The sequence below is a fragment of the Anopheles arabiensis genome, chromosome 2 (assembly GCF_016920715.1).
Source record: "Anopheles arabiensis isolate DONGOLA chromosome 2, AaraD3, whole genome shotgun sequence".
NCBI lineage: Eukaryota > Metazoa > Arthropoda > Insecta > Diptera > Culicidae > Anopheles > Anopheles arabiensis.
This window is the reverse complement of record NC_053517.1, coordinates 63,343,839-63,354,074: the sequence shown is the minus strand read 5'-3', so window position 1 is coordinate 63,354,074 and position 10,236 is coordinate 63,343,839. Positions and strand designations below refer to the sequence as shown.

General features: G+C 40.7%; 1 long non-coding RNA gene across 1 annotated transcript; it reads left to right on the top strand.

Moving 5' to 3' along the window:
• Nucleotides 1-56: 56 nt before the first annotated feature.
• Nucleotides 57-6,122, top strand: LOC120895699. Its single transcript, XR_005738372.1, has 2 exons — nt 57-1,130; nt 3,433-6,122. It is a non-coding gene; the product is annotated as an uncharacterized LOC120895699 (long non-coding RNA).
• Nucleotides 6,123-10,236: the final 4,114 nt, after the last annotated feature.

Genomic DNA, 10,236 nt, shown 5'->3' with positions numbered 1-10,236 from the left:
CATTTTGCCCCGCTTTCCCCTAATCTTGAAAATTTATGCGCAATCTTGGCGCAATCTGAAATTGCATGGAAATGACGTTTATAGCTCAGGGTTGGCTACGAGAAATGACATATGTTTTGATAAAACGAATATATGCGCAATCTGAGATTGTGCATCGTGTACGGTAATACGGTGAAAAATGTATGGGATTTGACATGTATGTATGTATGTATGGGATTTGACATGTACAAAAATGTATGGGCTACGTGGAACTCAAGTCCAAGGTGTTATAAATGACAAGGTGAAGTTGTTCAGAGCAAAATGACATTTCTCGACTTGACATTTCTCTTCCGGGGGCTCCGGTATAAAAATCGGGGAGGGCTGTGTAGAGAATAGAATAAGAAATAATAAAAATATAGAAGATCGATGTATAGGCAAGTGTCAAAATGATAAGCAACCTAGGACGAGAGACGGAGCCAGAGAAAGGAAGCACAAAGTACAGAGAAACGAGAGCGGCAGAGAAACGAGAGCGGGAGAGAAACGAATTGGAGCGATGACCACGAGAGACGAACGAAAATCGGAGAGAGCTTTGGGGACGACGGAGAGAGAGAACGACACAGCGATCAGTTTTTGGACAAATGTTGACGAGAGCGGTCATGAAGCACCAAGCATCCTAAGCATCTGAAGCACGAGACAGCAGTAAAAAAAAGAGATAATAATAAAAAAAGTAAAATGAAAAAAGCAAATGTTGTAATTGGCGAAGAAAGTGGCGGATATCACGACAATGGCGCAAACCACGCTCCCAGATCGTAAATATAAAACGTTTTGTGGATTGAGAGCAGTGCATTGCGGGAATGGGCTGAAAATGTTGATAAATGAAGTGAAGTACGTCATGTCGGTTGCAAAAGACATTCAGTAAATGTGCTTTATTGTGTATAAACGAGCGATGCATGTTGAGGATGAACAGAAGCGATATTGAACACGGATCGGTGTTTCTAACCGAAGACAGAGGATTTGTAAAGAAAAATATATACCGACAAGTGTGCGTGCATTGTGTGGAGAACGGGCCTATTCACGCGGAAACAATGCTTACCACAGTTGTATGACCATTTCCCGGGAATTTGCATTCTTGTTCGAGCACGATACCAGAGGTGTGTTCATGTGTGTTCATGTGTGTTTGTGCGTGTATGACAACCACAAATCACGCGAATTCTTAGAATTTTTGCCCGGTGGTATTGCGTTCTTATTGTTAACATAACACAAAAGATCGTTAGGGCGCCACGACTTTAAGTGTATGCGTACGTATTCTGGAGCAGGTGTGTCAAACACTTTTCATCAGTGTGTTACATTTATGCTTTAAATTTTAACCCGCGAGCCGAAAAGAATAGTTCTTAAATTAAAAAAAAAGAGTCAGTGTACTATTGTAAAAAAAGAAAGATAAATATCAATAATTATAATTATTTTCTTAGACTAAGCAAATCCACTGTGTAATAAAATCTAAGAATTTTCTACCGAACAGGAGGTTTGACATACCTGTTCTAGAAGACACACATGCTCGAAGGAGTGTATGTCCGCCAGAATTGTGTGTGTGTGCAGGTTTGTGCACTACGTCTAGAGAACCCGCGTTTTCACTCAGGATCAAAATGGCGTTTTCTTTTTTACAAAGAAGCGAAATATTCCATAGGCTATGACTTCAAATGTATGCGTGGATTGTTTCGAAAGTCGGTGTTCACGCTAGAGTACGGTGCTTAGCATGAAGCGTGATCTTCCAGATATGTTTTACGGTTCGGTACGAATGTGAAATTTTTTATCAATTTTAGTCAAACTAATTCAAATTGTAGTTGGTAAATTGAGGCAGTTCTCTGGAATTATAGAACGTTGATACACATATTAAATACGCCTCTGGGATGGCTATGTGTAAAGGAGAAAAATCCCCAGGAGGGCTACTCAGAAAATGAACACCTCTGGGAGTGCTGCAAAACAAAAAAGAAGAATAAGATAAAAATATATATGCTAATAATTAAAAAAAAGAATAGGGTACGCCTCTGGGAGGGCTACTTGTAACACGAGGACGCCTCCGGGAGGGCTACTCGAAAATGTGCGCCTCTGGGAGGGCTGCAAAAAATGAAGAAATCAAATATATATATGTAATAATGATACTAATAAAACAAAAGAATAAGGTACGCCTCTGGGAGGGCTACTTGTAACATGAGGACGCCTCTGGGAGGGCTACTCAAAAATGTACGCCTCTGGGAGGGCTGCAAAAAATGAAGAAATCAAATATATATATGTAATAATGATACTAATAAAACAAAAGAATAAGGTACGCCTCTGGGAGGGCTACTTGTAACATGAGGACGCCTCTGGGAGGGCTACTCGAACAATGTACGCTGGGAGGGCTGCAAAAATGAAGAAATCAAATATATATATGTAATAATGATACTAATAAAACAAAAGAATAAGGTACGCCTCTGGGAGGGCTACTTGTAACATGAGGACGCCTCTGGGAGGGCTACTCGAAAAATGTACGCCTCTGGGAGGGCTACAAAAAAATAATAATAATAACGAACGCCTCTGAGAGGGCCGAGTGTAAAACGAGGACGCCTCTGGGAGGGCTACTCGAAAAATGTACGCCTCTGAGAGGGCTGCAAAAAAAGAAGAATAAGACAAATATATATATATATATATAATAAAAAAAAAAAACGAAAGAATAAGGTACGCCTCTGGGAGGGCTACTTGTAACATGAGGACGCCTCTGGGAGGGCTACTCGAAAATGTACGCCTCTGGGAGGGCTACAAAAAATAATAATAATAATAATAACGAACGCCTTTGAGAGGGCCGAGTGTAAAAAGAGGACGCCTCTGGGAGGGCTACTCGAAAAATGTACGCCTCTGGGAGGGCTGCAAAAAATGAAGAAATCAAATATATATATGTAATAATGATACTAATAAAACAAAAGAATAAGGTACGCCTCTGGGAGGGCTACTTGTAACATGAGGACGCCTCTGGGAGGGCTACTCGAAAAATGTACGCCTCTGGGAGGGCTGCAAAAAAAGAAGAATAAGACAAATATATATATATATATAATAAAAAAAAAAACGAAAGAATAAGGTACGCCTCTGGGAGGGCTACTTGTAACATGAGGACGCCTCTGGGAGGGCTACTCGAAAATGTACGCCTCTGGGAGGGCTACAAAAAAAATAATAATAATAATAACGAACGCCTCTGAGAGGGCCGAGTGTAAAAAGAGGACGCCTCTGGGAGGGCTACTCGAAAAATGTACGCTTCTGGGAGGGCTGCAAAAAAAATGAAGAAATCAAATATATATATATATGTATATGTAACATGAGGACGCCTCCGGGAGGGCTACTCGAAAATGTACGCCTCTGGGAGGGCTGCAAAAATATATATAACACATTGAACGGACAAAATTTTAATCTTATTTTTTTTAGGAAGCCCAATAAAGGAAACAAGTTACGGAAGACGCTAAAGTTGGAGAGAAAAAGAAATATGCTATTAGTCGCTAAACTCCAGAAGATGAAGTTTAAGAACAATCGACTGCAGAGGGCTATGCCGTTTGAGGAAAGCATTGACATGGAACCACGACACTCGACCGCAATTGACATAGCGATCAATGGCATTTCTGAATTGAGGTATATTACATGGAAACACAGATCTGATAATTTTGATGATTATTTCAGGTTGTCGAACAGATGGCAGTAACTATAAATGGTGGTCACGAAACGATAATACCTAGTGGATACATCGTCGGTCGTATAGCAAATTCTACGTCGGTGGTTTTTCTGATCGATTCAGGAGCAGAGGTCAACACCGTTTACGAAAGTACCTTTGATAAGCTTTATAATGATGAAACTTCCAAGAAACATATATATTGTGTATCAGAAGGTACCGATAAACCGCTTCGCGCGTACGCCAGCCCGGGCAAGATAAACGTTGTAGGAACTTTCGTTACGGAGCTTTTTATTTCCGAGGAAAGGCCGTGTTTTTTCGAAAAATTTTATGTTATCAAAGGCGGAAAGCGTTTACTTGGAAGGGATACAGCCTTCGGTACAGTGTGTTGCAGTTAGGACTCAACGTCGTAGTCGATCGTGGGGACGATTACCAAGGTAGTGTTGTTAGATTTCCAGGTGAAATTTTAGCAGTAGCGACAAAGAAAGAATTCCCAAAATTCAATGTTCCCCCGGTAATTTTGTCGTAATATTTACGAACATTCCATTGCCATTTCGAGAGGAGACCGAACGTAGACTACAGGACCTTTTAGATACAGGGATTATGGAGCACGTTACAGATTCAACGGATAGGTCATTCTTCTCTTTTTTACTAGTCGTCCCAAAAGGTAAAGACGATATACAACTAGTAGTGGATCTAAGGGGCCCTAATAAATGTATTATAAGCACGCCTTTTAGAATGCCAAATTTGGAGGAAATTCTGGCCGACCTTCATGGTGCCAAATATTTTTCTACTATCGACCATACAAGTGCGCTCTTCCATGTAGAAAACGCAAAACAATCGCGGCATCTAACAAATTTTTTTGCCGGAAATGCTACTTACCGGTTCAAACGTCTACCATTTGGTTTGTTCAACGCCCCTGAAATCTTTCAGGAAATATTACAAACAAAAATATTGTTGGGCTGTAGTGGACAAAATGTTACTTGCATGATATTTTGATACACGGAAAAACGAAAGAAGAACATGATAAAAACATGAAAGCAGTTCTGGATCGACTACAAAATCATAATGTACGTATTAAGGACGACAAATGCGTCTTCGAAAAAACCAAGTTAAGTTTGTAGGATTTTTTATGTCAGACAAGGGAATGCGTGTCGAAGACGAAAAACTAAAAGCAGTTAGGAACTTCCGTCGACCGGAGACTGTGCTCGAAGTGAAAAGTTTCTTAGGATTTATGAATTTTTCAGAGCGTTTTATTTACATGCGAGCAGACAAGACAAAACATTTACGCGAGCTAGCAAAGTCGGAATCATTTTACTGGACAGAATCAGAGGAGGATGAATATGTTTACCTCAAGCACGAAGCGTTGAAGTCAATTTCTAGATTAGGATACTTTAGCTACAAAGATGAGACTGAGCTCTACGTAGACACTTCTCCGGTGGGTTTAGGAGCGGCCCTGGTGCAATTCGATACTGATAGTAAGTCACGAATAATTGCATGCGCATCAAAAGCTTTAACTAGAACCGAACAAAAGTATCCTCATAGACAGAGAGAGGCATTGGCGATAGTTTGGGGAGTAGAGCGATTCTCATTCTATTTAACAAGCAAAACGTTTACCATTCGACGAAGATGACGAAAAACATGTTCTGTATACTTTAGGGGGAGGTCTTATTAGCGTTTCTTGGAGGGAAATCGAGGAGGCGTCAGAAAGGGACTTGGAACTTGACGCAGTAAGAATAGCTATTAGATCTGGAAGTTGGCCTGACAATTTTCGAAGATACGAAGCAGCAAGGAAATCCATTCGTTCTCTGGGATCATTGATCTTCAAGGACGATAAGGTAATACCACCAACTGATTTAAGATCAGAAATAATGCAAATTGCTCATAAAGGTCATATAGGTATCTCGGCTATGAATTGCATTTTGAGAGAATATTTTTGGTGGCCTAACATCAACCCACCGGTACCTCTTACGAATCGTACATTGCCTGACGGCCCTTGGCAAGTCCTCCAAATCGATTTTTTATCAATTCCTGGTTGTGGAACAGGCGAGTTTTTAGTAGTTGTCGATACTTACTCAAGATATAAAGCCGTAAATGAGATGAATAACATAGACGCTAAGAGTACCATTATGGCCTTAAACAAAATATTTACTATCTGGGGTTTACCTCTAACTATTCAGAGCGATAATGGACCACCGTTTCAAAGTAGTGAATTTACTCTTTACTGGGAAGAAAAAGGCGTAAAATTTTACAAATCTATACCCCTTAATCCAAAAATCTAACGGAGCCGTCGAAAGACAAAATCAGGGAATGATCAAGGCGCTTGCAGCAGCAAACATGAAGGAGGCAGTTGGAAGGAAGCCCTAAACTCTTACGTACATGTACATAATAACATGAAACCACACGCCCGTCTAGGTATAACACCTTTCGAGATATTAGTAGGATGGCGATATCGGGGATTCTTCCCGAGCCTTTGGGAATCCAAATTAGATAACCACGTGGATAGATGTAACGTACGTGAGCAGGATAAATTCTCTAAAATGATTAGCAAAAATATGCAGACTCTCATCGAGGGGCAAAAGACTCTAACATTTCCGTGGGGGATACGGTTTTTATTTCAATTTCCAAGAAAAATAAGACGAAAGCTACATTTTCCTTAGAAGAATTTACAGTTTTGGCTCGACAGGGTGCGAAGGTAGTGCTACAGAACGGTCGAGGCGTACAATACACCAGGAACGTGGCAGATTGTAAGAAGGCAATAAGACAGCCATTACCTAAGACAAATCCAACGGTCATACTCTCGAAAAGAAATAACTCCGGAGAAGGGCAAGTACAGATATCGGATGATAGTCCAGAATTTGCTTCACAAAAAAGACCAAGAAGGGATATTAGGATGCCGAATAAGCTGAGGGATATGGTTTTGTATCAAATTGATCAATAGAGTAGGAGTAGAGGCGAATGTAGAGAATAGAATAAGAAATAATAAAAATATAGAAGATCGATGTATAGGCAAGTGTCAAAATGATAAGCAACCTAGGACGAGTGACGGAGCCAGAGAAAGGAAGCACAAAGTACAGAGAAACGAGAGCGGCAGAGAAACGAGAGCGGGAGAGAAACGAATTGGAGCGATGACCACGAGAGACGAACGAAAATCGGAGAGAGCTTTGGGGACGACGGAGAGAGAGAACGACACAGCGATCAGTTTTTTGGACAAATGTTGACGAGAGCGGTCATGAAGCACCAAGCATCCTAAGCATCTGAAGCACGAGACAGCAGTAAAAAAAAGAGATAATAATAAAAAAAGTAAAATGAAAAAAGCAAATGTTGTAATTGGCGAAGAAAGTGGCGGATATCACGACAGGCTGGTGCGGGGTAATGAAATTTGCATGCAGAGAGTGACAGATGTCCCCCACAATGTCGCCCAGCAAAAGCGATAAAAATCAACCTTCTAAATACATTATCCTTGCTCAAGTCCTGAAAAGGTCAGTATGATCGCGTAGACTATTACACCAATAATAATAATTATTATTATTATAACAATAAAAATAATAATAATGATAAAAGTAATAATAATAGTAATAATAATAATAATGAATATAATAATTGTTATGAGTTTATAGTATGCCGCTAATTTGTAAAACAAATAACTTTAATCATAGTAACATATGATTCCTGGGGCTAACATAGGCCTATAATAATAACACTCCAAGGGGCTGGGTCAAGCTCGTGTACCCAAGCTTGGAAATGTGGTGGCACGCGTTACCATTCTGCACGACGAGGACGTGTCGGACTAGGAGTTGGATGGGAGAGCCTGTATACTGTATATATTATCCCTCGAGAGGCTTATGATAACCTATAACCTGTGATTCACTGTGGTTATAAGTTTCTACGTGAAATAAATTCATTCTGTTCCTAACCATACAATACGCTGGTTGTTTGCACTACTTTGCTCAATAGGTTATGGGCCCAGATAGTACGATATTTGAAGCAGTGTAATTTTCAAACAAGTGTCAAGAAACCGAAGATGAATTCAAGTTCCACTGGATCCTCAAGCGCTGCAGGTAGTAGCATAGTTTCGTCGAATCTCGAACATTTTACCGGTAGAGAAAATTGGTGTTGTGTGCGACAAAAGAGGTTGCCTACCCCTGGAAGCCGACAGGATGAGTGCCGATCGGGAGCAGAGTGGCCAGATTATTTTTGCGGTTTTCGGTAGGCGCATCAAAATTTTATCGGTAGTTTTCGGTAGGAGTTTAAGATTATTTCGGTAGTTTTCGGTAGGCTTTGAAGTGTTGAGCGGGGGGGGGGGGGGGGGGTGGTCGTAGATGGAAGCTAATCTGTCCCATGAGGAGCAGCACGAGAAAATAACATCTTTCATTTATTTTAAGGAGATAGTTTAGATTTGGTTCATAGCGGTCACATGAGGCCTTTCTGAAGTGTTGGTCGGAAAATTATACTAGGGAATTCAACCCAACAAATGATTGGGGCGCTCTAGCAGCAATCGAACGCGATATCGAATATGAAAAATATATGGGGTTTTTCATGTTCGACGTGATAACCCACAAATCGAACATGTGAACCCAAGTGCCACAAATCTACTAAACGACCACTAAACGCCTTCTAAAGGACTCAAGCTCTCTACCTAAACGGAATATAGAAAGACTTCGTTTAGCAGACGGCAAACGACTCATGCATTCTAAAAATAGCAAAAAGCTGATGGCGCTATCTGTTGGTGGGATACCCCAACCAGTTCAGCCTTCATCGCTTGGAGGAGAGCTTTCTCATTTCCTCTGTACTGTTGTATGGTTTCGCATTGAAGTAATGCATCGCTAGAACTACACACTTAAAAATATTTCACGACCTCGGTTAAAAAAACTGCCGAAATCTGTCGGCTCTTTGGATTCTTGCTGATATGTCAGTTGAAAAAACCCAGTAGCCGAAAATCAGTACCATTTAAAACTGAAATATCAGTTAAATAAAAATTTTAACCGAAACTCGGCAACACAACATGCCGAGCACATACGTTAACACTGCTGTCACCGAGATAATCCGTCAAAATAACCGAGATTTCAGCTTTATTACTTGGATTAGCCGAGGCTCGGTATTCTATCTGTCATTCGCCATTCTGTTAATCTCGTGCTAATGAAACGAAAACCTTTCGGAGTTATGTTGTGATGTAAAATAAAAAATGTAAAAAAAAGTGAAAATGAGTCTCTCAGCGTGAAAAAAACGAGAATCAGTAGCGTGCGATCGAGCACAGGTATGGAGCGGGGTTGGTGCTAGGAAACTCCATCAGCGCACGCAACCGGTGCTCTTCAGAGCGTCGCTCGGAGCAGTCCCTATTTAAGGATCAGATGTGGAAGCTAATCCGGTTGCTTCAACCTTTGCCAGACCGTTCAGACTTCCAGGATTCATTTCCGGTCACCTACACGAGGTAAGTATCAACACTCGATCACAAGAAATCTAAAAAGGGTTCACTCAGACTTGTTTCACTCTGCCCGCTTTACAGAACCGTGCTTGTACCAGTGCCCGCTCCTTGTCCGGCTCATTTTCCTGTACCGGTACTACATCCAAACGCTATGCCCCAACCGGCAGTTGAATCGGCGCCTGTCCAAACGCTTTCCATCACATAAAAAAAAAACCCATTTGATACGCAAATAAAATCACTAAAATAAAAATAAAATGTTTTTATATTTAGCCGAAATCTCGATTTGCTCTAACCGAAAATCTCGGTTAAACGTAAACGTCAAAACAAAATGACATTAACCGAGATGTCGGCAACAGAAATTTAACCGAGATCTTTGCCGAGATCTCAGTTGTGCAGATCTCGGCAAAAATTAACCGAGATTCGGCAAAAATTTTTAAGAGTGTAGAACGGCGATACGATTGTTTAAATACTAAACTCCAACCGAAACCACCAGTACTGAAGCAAGTGAGATTTTAGTAATGGTCGTTGGTGTTGATACCCACGTATCTGACCACACGAACATTCATATAGATTTTTGCTCGGAAAGTTAGAAGGCTGTATAGGTCATGATAAGATGAAACTTGTCGAAACACATTGCAAGAAAAGGATAGCAATATAATGATGAGTTGTAATACGCCATCTATTGATCAAACCAATGAAGCTGTGGAGCTTTAATTTTTTTTCTATGGATATTCAATTTTCCAGTCTGTAAAGTTGCGGAATTTTTCGGAACGGAAAAGACGAAGAATCGGAAGGTGTGCGCTGTTCTGATTCTCGAGCACGAATGCCCTTTTATTCTGACGTTAACGCCTACGATGCTTAAATGTTAACGTATACCGCGACCAAGGTGTTTATGTTTTTTTGAGGTGTATTCACATACAATTTTCGGTTTCTACAGCTCGGCCATCCTGATGGCAAATTGGCCTCAATTTTGCCTTAACAACTTTTCACTAGAGTTCTCTTTTTTTTGTAAGTGTGGCTTTGCACACATAGTTCGTCAGTCTCCCGAAAGAGGCACGATCCATCTCCTCAATTTGTCCGACTCCAAAACACCGTCGTATGGTATTTGTGTCATTTGAATTCTATCTATATCGCGTATTAC